The sequence below is a fragment of the Aulonocara sp. 'chitande type north' Nkhata Bay genome, linkage group LG1, assembly GCF_057382095.1.
Source record: "Aulonocara sp. 'chitande type north' Nkhata Bay isolate Kocher_YH1m ecotype deep benthic linkage group LG1, A_spYH_male_GT1.1, whole genome shotgun sequence".
Taxonomy (NCBI): Eukaryota; Metazoa; Chordata; class Actinopteri; order Cichliformes; family Cichlidae; genus Aulonocara; species Aulonocara sp. 'chitande type north' Nkhata Bay.
In genome coordinates, this window is record NC_141344.1 from 1,169,882 (window position 1) to 1,183,085 (window position 13,204).

The 13,204-nt window shown below is 49.0% G+C and overlaps 1 protein-coding gene across 8 annotated transcripts in view; it reads right to left on the reverse strand.

Annotated features, from left to right (window-relative positions):
* znf536 (zinc finger protein 536) overlaps positions 1 to 13,204 on the reverse strand; it is a 216,622-nt gene that overhangs the window by 192,852 nt on the left and 10,566 nt on the right. For 4 of the 8 annotated variants that reach the window (XM_086274845.1, XM_086277255.1, XM_086275657.1 and 1 more), the window contains exon 1: positions 6,718 to 7,256. The exons of 1 other annotated variant lie outside the window; for it this stretch is intronic. The gene's annotated coding sequence lies outside the window, so the exon portion shown is untranslated. Of the gene's footprint in view, positions 1 to 6,357; positions 6,411 to 6,717; positions 7,257 to 13,204 lie in introns of those variants that run through there. 3 more of the 8 variants (XM_086278839.1, XM_086279560.1, XM_086281103.1) reach the window with 3 other exon arrangements.

Genomic DNA, 13,204 nt, shown 5'->3' on the forward strand with positions numbered 1-13,204 from the left:
GGATCAAATATTCTGTATGAACTTCATTAAAATCACGTTTACCATCCGCAGCTGATTGGCTGCTTTGGGACTGAAACAGGAAGTGTCAGTAGGACAGGTACACCTGTGTGTCACCTCACTGCAGGAAACTTAAATGTTTCACACAAACAAAGTTCAGCTTCAAGTTTGAAGTCAAATCCTGATAGATACTGCAGTGTGTCACATTTGAAATCAATTAAAAACCAATAACAGGATGCTTCAGAAATTGGGTTGTTGTTGTTGTTTTCAGAATAAAAGCTTCCAGAATAAATGGTGTTCACCTTACAGTGGGAGTACATAAGAAATAGATAATTTCACTGACAGTGTTCAAATATCAGCGCCTTCCTTAAAAATGCGAGCATTCATTCAGCTTTTCTGCAGCACCACTGCAGCTCATAAAAACAACATTACTGTGTTAAAGAGTGTAACAGTGTGCAAAGGTCTGCTATCATTCAACCTGTGAATGTGTGGTTGGGGGTTTGTTTGTAAGACGCTTCTGACTTCCCCAAAGCCTGGGGTGGGGTGGGGGCACCACAGTAAAAGCTCGTGGACACGGCCCTGTCTGGTCCTGCTTCACTGTGTGGAAACATCTCAGATTATTATTTAGCGATTTTTGGGGGAATCTCTCTGAACAAATCAAATGAATAGAAGATGAACCCCCCACCTCACCCCCTCCCTAATTGCCCTGCACAGTCTGGAAGCTGTTCTAATGTTTTCTATTTAAGCGAGGCTTACAGTAAAGATGTCCCATAAAATTAGAAAGAAGTTGTTTCTGACTAACCTGTCCTCAAACACAAGCAGAACAGGTAGCATTTGTATTTAGCTTCAAATTAAAAAAAGCTCAGTGGGGATCCTTCGCCTCTCGGCAGCTTTGCTCGGAGACGCGGTCGCGGCTGCGCCAGGCGTTTACAGAAGGCTGTGTGTTTAAAGCTGGAATGCTCATTTGCCTTTTGGGTTTACTTATTTACTTTTGCATAAATGGAGAACAGCGATGTGGTATTAAAGGGCTTCTCGAGGGGGGTGGCTGCGTGCTTTAAATGCAGCCTTTTCTTAAATGCTCCCTCAGTTTGCTATATTAGGAAGGTTGATGATTAATGCAGCACATATCTTAATTTCTCTTGATTAATACTAATAATAATAGCAAATTAGAAAAATAATGCCAGACTCAAAATGAGCGTGCACGCACGCACACACACACACACACCCTCCCCCTGCTCAAAGTCATCAGATACAAAATGAGCATCGAGGCTAAAAACGAGCAGCAAATAATCACAAAACTCCCAAAAGACAAATAGAAAATGTAAAACGACTGCCTGCATCGACTGGGGCCTGGTAATCTCCAGCAGCAGCCACGGCTGAAGCACACTACTGTCACTGCAAATAAAAACTTGCAGCTCTCACGGCCTTCGATTGAGTCTTTAATTTAGCCTGATGTGACATTAAAACCCTTTGCTTGACTTCCACCGGCTGTGACGAACGCACCGGCGCTCACAGAGAGGTGTGCAGACAGGCCGGCATTTCGCTGCCTTTTATCAAACTGAATTTATCAGCACGGGCTCGCAGGATCTGTGCAGCAGCGTGTTCAGGAGGAAGCCCACAGATACCGTTAAGCACATCATCATCCCTCCTGTCTGTTCGCTCCCACTGCTGCACATTTAACTTGAGCAGTCTCACGAGCTGCGCTCGGTCAAAACCCAGCCTGTCAGGACAAAATAAAGACATCTGATTGTGATTAAAGGTCATCACGTGTGCCGTTTTTCATTCCGATTTGTGGCCGAAAGTAAAGAAGTTTCCACTCTGATCTTGTTATTAGGCCGGGGTAAAAAAAAGGATTTCTACATCTGTTAATGAGGAGGGGACTGCACCGGCGTCCGGTGTGGCAGCGAGACAGGAGGGATGGGAAGCAGCGAAATAAAAGATGATGATGACGGAGGGGGAAAATGATTTGGATAGAGAGATGATAGAGGCTGCTGTGGCGAGGAGCGCGATAAGGAGGCGTTTGAAGGGTCCTCTCAGATGCTGGGATTGCTCCGTTCGGCGTGATCAGAGCCTCCGAGGTACTTGAACCCTGCCCGCCTTCCACGCACCTCTCTGTAGAGCCGCTGCCCTGCAAATCACCTGTAAACTGCTCTGACACATGATCCACTCCCACAGACGTCGAGTGGAAACACATTCACAAGGAGAGCGAGGGAGAAACCGCCGCCGTTTGGCTGTTTTTTGACACCAGCACTCGATTAGCTGTCCCACTCTGGAGTGGAGGCGCTCTCAGAGCAGAAATAAGAGAGCACCTCTCTTTCATGACACACTCGTGAAAACGTGAATTTCTATTTTTAATCTCAGTTTTGGGCGACGCACGCCGTCGCAAAGGCAGCAGTGGGATTTGAACCTTCATGCCTAGAAGGCCGACGGGAGGATGCAGGGAGCTCAGCCCCCCCCCCCCCCCCAAAAAAAGGAGAATAAAAAAAACAACGGCTGCTGATTAGTCTTTGTCAAAATATTTGTAACAGAGGAATTCCAGCAGGCGAGCGTGGAATCGGCTCTCCTACAAAAGAGCCATCTTCCCTGAGTAACAAGTTGGTGCAACGAGTGTCGACAGCAGAGGAGCTGAAATCCCCCCCGGGCCACAGAATATCCCGCTATTGTAGTCTTAACCCGCGAGACCTGGCTGGGAATGTGCAGCTTTCACAGCCACTTCTCATCCGATTTGTAGCCGTGCCGCTGATGTGCGAGCGCCCGGGACGCAGACGGTCACTCGCTGCCTCTTCCTCCTGTTCATCACCTCCTGAAAACTCTTTATTTCACCACAAACATTGGGGGGGGCTGGTTTGTGTGTGTACCCCCCACCCCACACGCACTTTTTTTCATCTTTCTTTTTGTATTTTTTGTTCCACAAGGCAAGTTTCATTAAAGATCCAATTATGCAAATCAGGTGCTGGAGAGGCAGTCGAATATGCACCATAATGGTGTACAGTAATCGTTCGACACAATATACGGCATCCGGGGCCAGATTTACGAGTGCAACAGAACTGGAACGCCTCCGTCCTTTGGTGAAAACCTCTTGATCATAATTAAAGGTGCAGGAGTCCTCACTCCCTCCTTCTCTCTCTCCCTCCATCTTGTGCTACTTTGGCGTGCTCATTAGCCGAGGTCTGGAAGTTTACAGAGGTCACATCCACGACGCACAGCAGCTAAAGAGCAGACATGACATGCGCCTCGCAGTCAGAGCCGGTGTGTGAAGTGGGTCTAACCTTCCATCTCGTGGAGGTATTTACCACCGTCTTAGCCGAGCGCGGCTGAATGCTAAGCAGGAACAATTCTCTGCTTCAGGACCTGTGATTGATGCGTGCGTGCCGGTTTGTGTTAAGCTGTTGTCTGTGGAAATGACACGGCTGGAAACACAGTGCCGTTCGACACATCAAACGGGAAAACAGCCCCGGCGTCGCGCGCCGCATTCTTAAATCCAAAATGCTAACGAACTTTGAGGGAGAAAGAAATAATACCAAAGTGGAGCCAAACTCTGTAAAACCCTAATAACGCCGGGGGCGGGGGGTGGGGGGCTCAGCGGGGAGCCGCGGCAAACAAAGAGGAATCTCACGGCTACGCGTTCCAGTTTTTCACCACATTCCTGCTGCTGATGGAGGACGAGGCCGCAGCAGCACCTGAGCTCTGAGCGACCTGCGAGCAGGCGGGTCTCCAAATCTGAAGTACAAAAACACCCCCCCCACCCCCCCCCCACCCCCCCGGCCGCCCAGACAGGCAGACGCTCCTTGCGATGGCACCCCGGCATGAGAGGACTGAGTCGAGCCTGTCTGTCAGCGCCTCATCTGCCCCACACTCTTTATTCTTAGATCAAACTGACGGCCATGATTACCCCCCTCTAACCCACCCCCGCACCGCTGCTCCTCCAGCTCTCAACCTCCCGACTCTTATCGAGCTCTCGGGGCAAACACGGGAAAGCTGCACACCGATCCTTCACTCACATTTCAGAGCAAATTTATTTCCTGCTCATTTTTCAAACTGCCGTTAATTTACAGAGAAGACGCAGAGCTGCTTTTATCCTCCCCCCATGCACACAGACAAATATGTGCTTTACACGTGGAATCATCGCAGTTTCAAAGGTTTACTTATTTACAAATTCCATCAACACAATGAGATCCTAAAAAATGCTAAATTATGAGAAACAGGTCAAACGCCTCCTACATCCTCCAATTTTTCTCACGGGGGGGAAACTCAGAATTCCTGCTCCCGATAAAAGTTTGAGTGAAAAATTCATTTCACAAAAAAAACAAGAAAAAAAACATTTCTGTCGCTCACATCCCAGATTTGATTGTGTGAGTGTGTGTGAGTGTGTGTGAGTGTGTGTGTGTCAGATCAGCATCAACAACATCTTCTTCTTCTCTAGCTTGAACTCTGAAAATCAAGGTCACGGAAGCTCGACACGGCCTGTGTTTCACACACACACACACACACACACACTCACACACACACACACACTCACACACACACACACTCACACACACTCACACACACACACACACTCACACACACACACACACTCACACACACACACTCACACACACACGCTCCTTGTTAGTAGAGTGAGGACGATGTCAGCATCTCAGCCTTGCCCTGCAGGTACCACACAGGAACAGGGTGGCGGGGTGTCTGGGGGGCGGGCTACACATATGAATTAACGTGTGGCTGCTGACGGCACCTGCCCACCACCGGAGCCCTCTCCCATAATTACCCGAGGCAGGCGGCTGCTGGGAGCTGCGGCTCGCTCGAGTCTGTCCGACCGCCTGCGCAGACGTCCTGAGGACTGCTGCGTTATGTAATGCATGTGGTTTTGTGTGTTCCTGTCATGGCGCTCGGGTGTCTCTGATTTTCACTGTGTGTGTTTTTTTCTTTGCTTTCCCACAAGTCCGATTGTGTGCACGTCAAATAATTTGGCGAGTGTCGGCCTGACAACAGTGGCTGCTGCCTAGTGGGTCTCCTCAGCCGCGGGACCGACTGACTGACAGGCAGCTGAGAGGACGGATTGGATCCCATCCTTTGCCGTGCTCCCCCTCTCTGCCTCTCCCCCTGCGTCTGTCTCATCACTTCCTTCTCACTCGTTTGCGGCTGAGAGATGCATATCGCCGCTGTCGGTCACGGCCCGTGGCCCCCCTCCGCAACGCTGACATGGACACAGGTGGGAAGCGACTAACGCGAGGCCGGCGACGACACATTTCGAGCTCGATCGGTCAGAAAGTTGCAGCACAGGAAAATGTCAGATCTGTGTGTGTGTGTTTCTGCTTTAATAAATCTCACACTAAACATCTCACCCATAAACAGGAATTAATCTCTGTGATTTGCCGTGAAGTGAAGATAAATAATGTTTGCATATTTCATGAGAATTCTTATTTTTAATGACAACAACACTTTGAATTAATTGGATAATTAATCAGCAAGTGGTATGTGAGGCTGAAACCTGTATGATTTTTATTTTATAAAGCTAAACGAACATGAAAGAAATTACTGACAGTCCACCGAGGCCTGACACACACAGGAATTCCTCCGACAGGCCGACCTGCAGAGCGAGGCCTTTTCTCAGAGTCTTCCCAAATATTTCACGCAGAAAGAATGACAACATGTGGAGCTGCACGGCCAAACACACTCGTCCGTGTGATGTTTGCGAGGGACAGAGAGGAGCTGACAAAAGGGGTTTACGCCCAGACGGTTCAGTCATAATATCCGCCCTGAGGTACCTCACACAATGACAGCATCTCAGCTCTTCTCAAATCGATCCGAGGAAGAAGCAACTTTCTGTTTCTGCGTCAACTTCAGCAAAGGTCAGAGAACAGCGACTATTTTCAGACAGCGGGGTGCACAGCCCTGTCAAAACGCCCAGGGGTCAACTGGACCTCTGAGAACCCCCCCCCCCCCCTCCCCCCAACAGGTATCCTAAAAACTGATGATTTTTAAAGGAGAAGCTGTGTGTAACTAACCCCCCCCCCAACAAACACACACCGCAGTGACAGCGGCTCCCAAAAATGTCCATGTCAGCGCGCGACCGTGCGCAATCACGCACGTGCCCCGTCGGTCAAAGCCGACCTCGGCACAAAATGGCAGGTCTCCGGAACTTTGCACCCCCCCCCCCCCCCCCCCCCCACTCCCCCCAGCCTCGGAGCCGGAGCAAAGTTGCGGGTTCCGCCGCCGCGCGCACTTTACGCACACGCGGGGCTCAGGAGCAGAAACCCGCCGCGGGTTAGAGTCCGTGCTGGTGCTCCGATAATTGCTGTGATTTTTCTAAGCATGGGGGTGCGGGGGGGTGACTCGGCCCAGCCCGGCTCCTCTCACCTCTGACGAGTTCTGCTCGGTCCTCCCTGCGGACACTTTCCCGTCAGATGCGCCGGTATGAGCCGGTCCTGCCGCCCCGAGCCGCCGGCCAGCAGCCCGCCCGCCCCCCTCCTCCCCGCCCGGTGAGCGTCGCGGTAAAGAGCCGCTCCGCTCCGGCGTCGCAGCTGCCGAGCCCGGCGGTGATCGCGCCCATAATCCGCTCCTCGGCGCCTCTCCCCCGGCAGGAGGAAGAGCGCCTCGCGCCCACCTCCGAGAGTTTCTGACCTTCAAGTCCCACAAACACGTTTGAATCCCGGGCTGCTCTCCGGCACCGAGCCCGGCGGGTCCCCACTCCCCGCTCCCAAAAGTCGGATCGCTTACCTTGGGTGAGCCGCGCGGTCCTCTCCTCCGCTCCTCGCCGCAGAAAGTCCGGGATAAACGAGTGTTTCCTGCTCTGCGTCCTGAGCGCCGCTTAACACGAGTAACGAGTGCTAAAAATGACGCTCATCTATCTGCGCTGTAACCTTGTGGCGTATTTAATGTAAATAAGCCTCGTTGTGCTGCCAATCCCCGCGCACACACGCAAAGCCGCTCCTCGGGGACTCGCGCCGATGTTTTAACGCTTTATTATTTGTGCCTGAACGCGCGAGAGAAGAGAATTATTAGAGAATATGACAGATCGATAACGCGACTGCAACGGATGGCTCTCCACGCACGGCTCCGTGGAAGCGATCCCTGCCCGGAGTGAAAAAAGAAAAAAAGAGTTTTCTTTGAGGAGGGGAGATTTCCAACAGGAGACCTCAACTTCGAGTTGGCACAACTTTTTTTACGCGATGCGTAAAGAAAAAAAAGGACACATGACAGAAAGACGTCGCGCACTGGCTCGACTGCAACTACAGGCTGCCTGTGCGCGGTGCTTTGGATATATTATGCTTCTATAGGGGGGTGGAAGAGACTGAATAATGCAATTATAGATTCAGTGTCCCAGCCTTGACAAAAGACAGGGCTTCAATGGAGGCTTTGTTAAAGGATTATATAATGATTATGGGGTAATTATGGGAACGGTTTGGTAATAATAAAAAAGTATCAAGTGCTCTCTTGTACGGACAGCTTGTTTTCTACAATGTAAGAGCACGATAAGACGGACGGACAGACAGGCAGGCAGGCGGTGCTGCTGACAGCTAGTGGCGGGATGACGGCAGACAGCCTCGATTATTCAAAATGTCGAACCGAGAGAGGCATTAATGTCAGCGCCTGAGATGCTATCAGATGTCCGCGGAACCGGACGTGGGCCCACAGCGGGGTATCTGGGGGTCATATTCAGAAGAGCCCCCCTCCCAGCTCCCAGCCACTGCTCTCGTGATCTTCTCCCCTCTGCGTGCTGCTTGTGTCACGCCGAGGAACATGGAAGCGGTCAGTGTGACAGCGCGCAGGAGTCAAACACCTCTACGTCTTCTCTGAATTCCACGCAGACAACTTTCACCGCGTGAAATCTACACGCAGCTGCGGCGAGCAGCTTTCATCCCAACCACGGGGCAAACGAGAGAGGCTGTAACATCCCGTGCCAGCCCCTGGCCGCCAGCAGCCTGCTTTTAAAAGATATTTGCAGCTCTGTGACACATTAGTGGACCAGCTCGCTGCCTCATTATGCGCTATGAAAATCTGATTCCCATGCTGCTCCTAAATGCTCCCACGGAATTCACTTTCTTTTCTTCGTTTTTCTTGAGCATTTTCCAACATAATAATAAAAAACTTTTCCTCCTCCTCCCCCCAAGAAATTAGCATAAGCATCCCCCATCAATAACAGGGCTATCTCTATGGGAGTGATAGCAGCGAGCAGTAGGGGTGTTTCTTTTACCGATTCTCCATGGATCAACAGCGCGTCATCAGCTCCTTTTGAACTTGTTATAGCAAGTCAAGTGATTCTTTATCGGCTGACAGGCCTGACAATCCTTCGGCGCTGGGAAAGCAGGTCCAAAGGAAGTGGCCATATGGACTTGAGCATGCAAATTTACAACAATGCGCAAAACTCGTGTTGTTCTCCGCGACGCACGGCGACGTGGAAGCGCGAGAAACACGCGTGCAGGTGGACTGTCAGCGCGTGCACGTGTGCGACACACACCGACACGCTGGCCTGTGCACGCCGGACAATTAAACCGAAAATCACTACGATGGTTTTAATATAAATTAGTCAGACGAATTTAAAATATTTCCCATTATTTAATCAGTTTATCTAATAAAAATGGCAAACAAAAGTATTTTATTAATTATATTTTTTATCTTAAATTTAATAAAACTCCAGAGGTTAAAAAATAAAAATAAAAATAATAATAATAATTAGAGCAAAACATGATAAACACACGAACAAAAATCTACATTAGCTAAGGAGGAAAATACAAAAGCATCTGAAATCAGGAAACATTTACACTGTGATGACAGGACTGTCGGACTGTCTCACATGATGACTGAAAACCACCTAAACTTCATGTAAGGTGAAGAACTAAGATTTTGTTGATTTTTTTGGAGCGACAAATTTACATAATAATAATAAAAAACTAGTCAATAAAATCAGAAATAGATCCAGGGACAGCTGGAAATAAGAAACAGTGCTGGGACAGTTTTCTGTTGGATAGGTCAGTTAGTGAGACCCAGAATATCTCTGTAAATAAGAATATCACAGTGTGGAAGGACAAAGCAGATCAAATCACTGATTTAGCTGCGGTATATAATCTGGCAGGGTGAGTACAAGCTTCAGTGCTGGTGATGACTCTCAGTCGTCCACAATAGACAGTATGCAGCAAATATCACAATAATCCAACACTGACAGAGAGTGAAAGCAGGACGTCTCTGACCTCAAACAAAAGAAAAATCCAGCTTGAACTTGAGTTTTCTCTGAAGGTGTTTCTTAATGTGAGACATAAAAGAGGGTCAGATATTAAATAACAGCCCAAGGATTTGTACTGAGGCACCGATTCAGTGTGAGAGATTCAGTGGTGTTAATTACTTTACTTTTATTAGCATACAGAACAAACTGCAGAGGGTTTAAAAGCTGATTATAGTCAACGTCACTACCACCAAAACTCTCTGTATTTTAAATGAAAGAGTGGTCCCAGGATGGAGCCCTGCGGCACGCCCTCATCAGCCAGCTGTTTACATCCCAGAAGCACAAAATAACAACATTTCATCAAAGCTGCCGGTGTCCTTATCATCAGTCCCGTGATATACATGCAACAGTGAGACACGTGTTTACTCTCATCTCTTTTTTTCCTGCTAGCAAAGAAAAGACACGCAAAGGCAAAAACCAGACGTCCACAGTGGGGTCGGCAGTCTGACAATCAGCACTTTCAGCTCTAAAAGCCATCCGGTGTTCATGGATGCTCGAAACCACACGCAGGACAATCCACCCACGACGCTGTCAAAGCAAAGCAAGCCCCAAAACAAGAATCTGCAAAAGGTGGATGTTTTTACATTAATCGTATTTTCACTGTAACCAGGTTTTGCTCAGGGCCTGGTGTGTCCCTCTGATGGTTTTAACCATTTACAAACCTTTATAAACTTTAAACACCAAGTCTTTTATTTGAAACCAACCTGGGACACACAAACGTGATGAATTTAACAGTAAATTTAAAAAAGAAAGTTTCACTCCCTTTATCTTATTTGAATTTATTCAAGGTGTGAGTTTGATGATGCTAAATAATAAAAATAAAAAGCCTCTGATCAAATTACGTCTGGATTATTTCAAAGTTAGAGAGGAGAAGCCATGTATGTGACAAATTGCCGCAAAATCTACTTTTAGTTTCAGAAAATAATATTACTAGTGTGAGGTCAGAGCAGACGACACTTCAGGCTCCGACAGGTGTCAGGTGCGTTTTCAACCCGGCTCAGCCACGTTCAAACGACCTCTCGGCATCGCTAACGGCTCCTTTCAAAATGACCGCGAGCCGGTAAACGAGCCGGGAGGACAGAGTTTGGAGGCGTCCTGTATTCAGGGCTCGGTCGAACAGGCTGCCTTTCTGTGTGTGTGCGTTTGTGCTGAAGGGAGAGGAGGCAGAGGGAGTGTTGGCCGGCAGTCCTGGGAGGGTCATCGCTGCCTTATTACTGCCATGTTAGTGACTAGCAGCTGAAGATGGCTCCGCTCCCTGCCCCTCTGCTTGGGAGTCGTCCAAGACAGCGTGCTCCAAAAACAGACCGGCCACTGTTTGCCTCTCAGATAGATTAAGATGTTATTCCACCGCTCCGGCCATCTCGATCTGCCTCTCTGTGTCTGCCCGCCCCGCACCGAGCCCAGATTTACCACATGGCCTCCTGTTCGTTAGCATCTCCAGAGGCCTCGTGCTAATTTCATCTGGGAGCAGATACAACAGTGTAAGAGCATGGGTGCAATATGACAGCAAGGTTTTCTGCCGCTGAGGGAAACATGTCTCTGTCTGTGTGTGTGTCGCTGTGATGACTGCATGCATCTCCAAAGCCACATATTGTGCCCAGTTTAGATTTAAATGCAAACACAGCCAAGACTCTGGCTTCCCCCGGAGGAAAAGAAATGCTTTTCTTTACTTCAAATTGAGTTTCTCAAAGTCTAATTTGTAGCAGGCCTTTGATGAACAAATGTTTTCAGACTATCCTGCTATAATGAAAAGGGAGTGAGTGCAATTTTAAACAATCTGAAGCCCTGAACCCTCCCTGACTGTAAACTTTAAAAATTAAACTTTAGAATTTGTATCAATTACACTTTCAAGTTCTGACAGGGCCTTAAATAACAGCCAGGAGCGCCGCTATGGAAAATGTTTACCGCTCCAGATCCATTTCCACTGCAGTCCGTCTCCTCCGCCGCTGACATCAATTCCTCATGTGAGGCATTTACATTTTCAACAAATACACACCGAACACACACACTACCGTCCCGGGCGCTCCCCCGATGACTGGGGTCAACGAGTGTGCGTGTTTGTCAGCTCTGATCGTTAATGAAACGCTCGCACAAATACAGCACGGGCAAATATTTAGAGGCCGGCCTGAGGTTTCATCACAGACAAATGTGCGATTCTTCGGGGAGAGCTATACTTCTTTATTTGCCCGGATACGGCGTATACCCAAGATCAAACTTGTCTGGGCTTGATGAATGCGGAGCGGCAGGAAGTATACTGCCTTTGACCGATAAGCAGTGTGATTTTAATTTAAATCATATGAATCAATGTCTGCCCAGAGCAAAAATAAAATATATTTAAATGAAACCATCTGACTCTAATTGATTAAGAACAATGTTCCACATAGTAGGTCTAGAATATCCTTGTTTTGATACTGATTTGATTTCTATGTGTTCACGTATCACAGCCCCAGTTTGGGCCTCTTGTGTGTGGCTATTACACTCAAGTCACAGCAGGGACCCCCCTCCCCGAGCGTACCAGCTCGCTCTCAGCGAGGAGACGGAGAGGAAATGTGATCTGTTTGTTCTGTTTGGACACGACTTGCTTTTTGTGACCGTCCGCACAAATGTGAAAAGCTTCAGGCCCCCCCTGGTTTTATTCAAGACTGTCCTCCCACAGGAGCTCATCACTGGGGAAACCTGGCAAACATGTGGTCAGCTTTGGAATGTGCTTCACCGAACGCCGAAGGAGGAAGAGCACCTCCCAGGCCACGGTTCTCAAAGGGTGGAGCAGACGTGGACGCCGCACCGCTCCGCGAAGAGTTCACTTTACTTTTGTTCATATAACACCGACCGCGGTCACCTCAAGGTGCTTTGTAGTGAAAAGTAAAGATGCCTCCTTATGAACGAGCACTCGGCGACAGCGGGAAGAAAAAACCTCGCACAGAACCAGGCTCGGGGCGGGGACGGCCTACCACCTGAGAGACAACCTGCGCTCTCATCCTTGCTGTGACCGCGAGCTGACGTCCAGGATGGAAATGAGATTCCGAAGGGCGTCTCGCCTGAGCCTGAAGTGGGAATCGTGCTTTCCGGGTGGAGGTCCACGCGCCTGCCTGTTTCTTGTGACTGGAAAATAACATGCTCCAGCATGCGCACAGGTGTCAACCGGACTTTCAACAAGTATAACAGGCAAGGTTATTCTGCCGCTGGGTCTCCAGCTGTCCGTGAGTATAAGCTAGGCTTTAGTCCGAGCTGCTCCTCCTCCACCCCTGAGGTGACCACTACAGGTCGTCTCCACGAGCTGCAGTTAAAATGAGTCGCAGGTGTTTTTGGCGTCATCCTCAGAGAAATATGCTGGGGGGAGGTTTAACCAGCTCCCGAGTCTGAACTGAGTAACTTCAAGGTGACAACACACAGCAGGCTTGAATCACTTACCTACAGTGTAAAAGTGTTTTTCTGAAAAACCAAACCAATCAGAGACAAACTGGAACTAATCACAGATCAATCGGTCCCTCAGTCAGAGGGACTCTGACGCTGGCTCCTCCACAGCGAACACATCTGGATGTTTTCACGCTCCCAGACACTCTCCAGCTCACCGTCTCCTGTCCCCTCACCTTTCCACCACAGTCCATATTTCCTGGATAGTGTGCTATCATATTTTACTATTACCTATCAATTGGTTTCTAATCGCAGTAACGAGGCAGCTAGCTGGCTAGTGACAGAGCGCTAACGGCCTCGTAGGGAACATTAAGGAGGCCGGGTTATGCTGTGGGCCGTTAACTACCTACAGGCACTGGCTAATGGCTGCAAATGACCTCCTCAGTGGCTATTAGCACATAATTAGAACCTGCAGACCAGTGGTGACCTCCGCCGGACACACGTGATTACTCTTCTGCCCGTGTTCGCCCATATTTTCACTTCCTCTTTTCCTTTCAAACCCTGCGTTTTCCTCTTTCCCTTTTCTTTCCCGATCCTGTCCTGGAGGACTCCTTTCCACGCCTCCTTCTC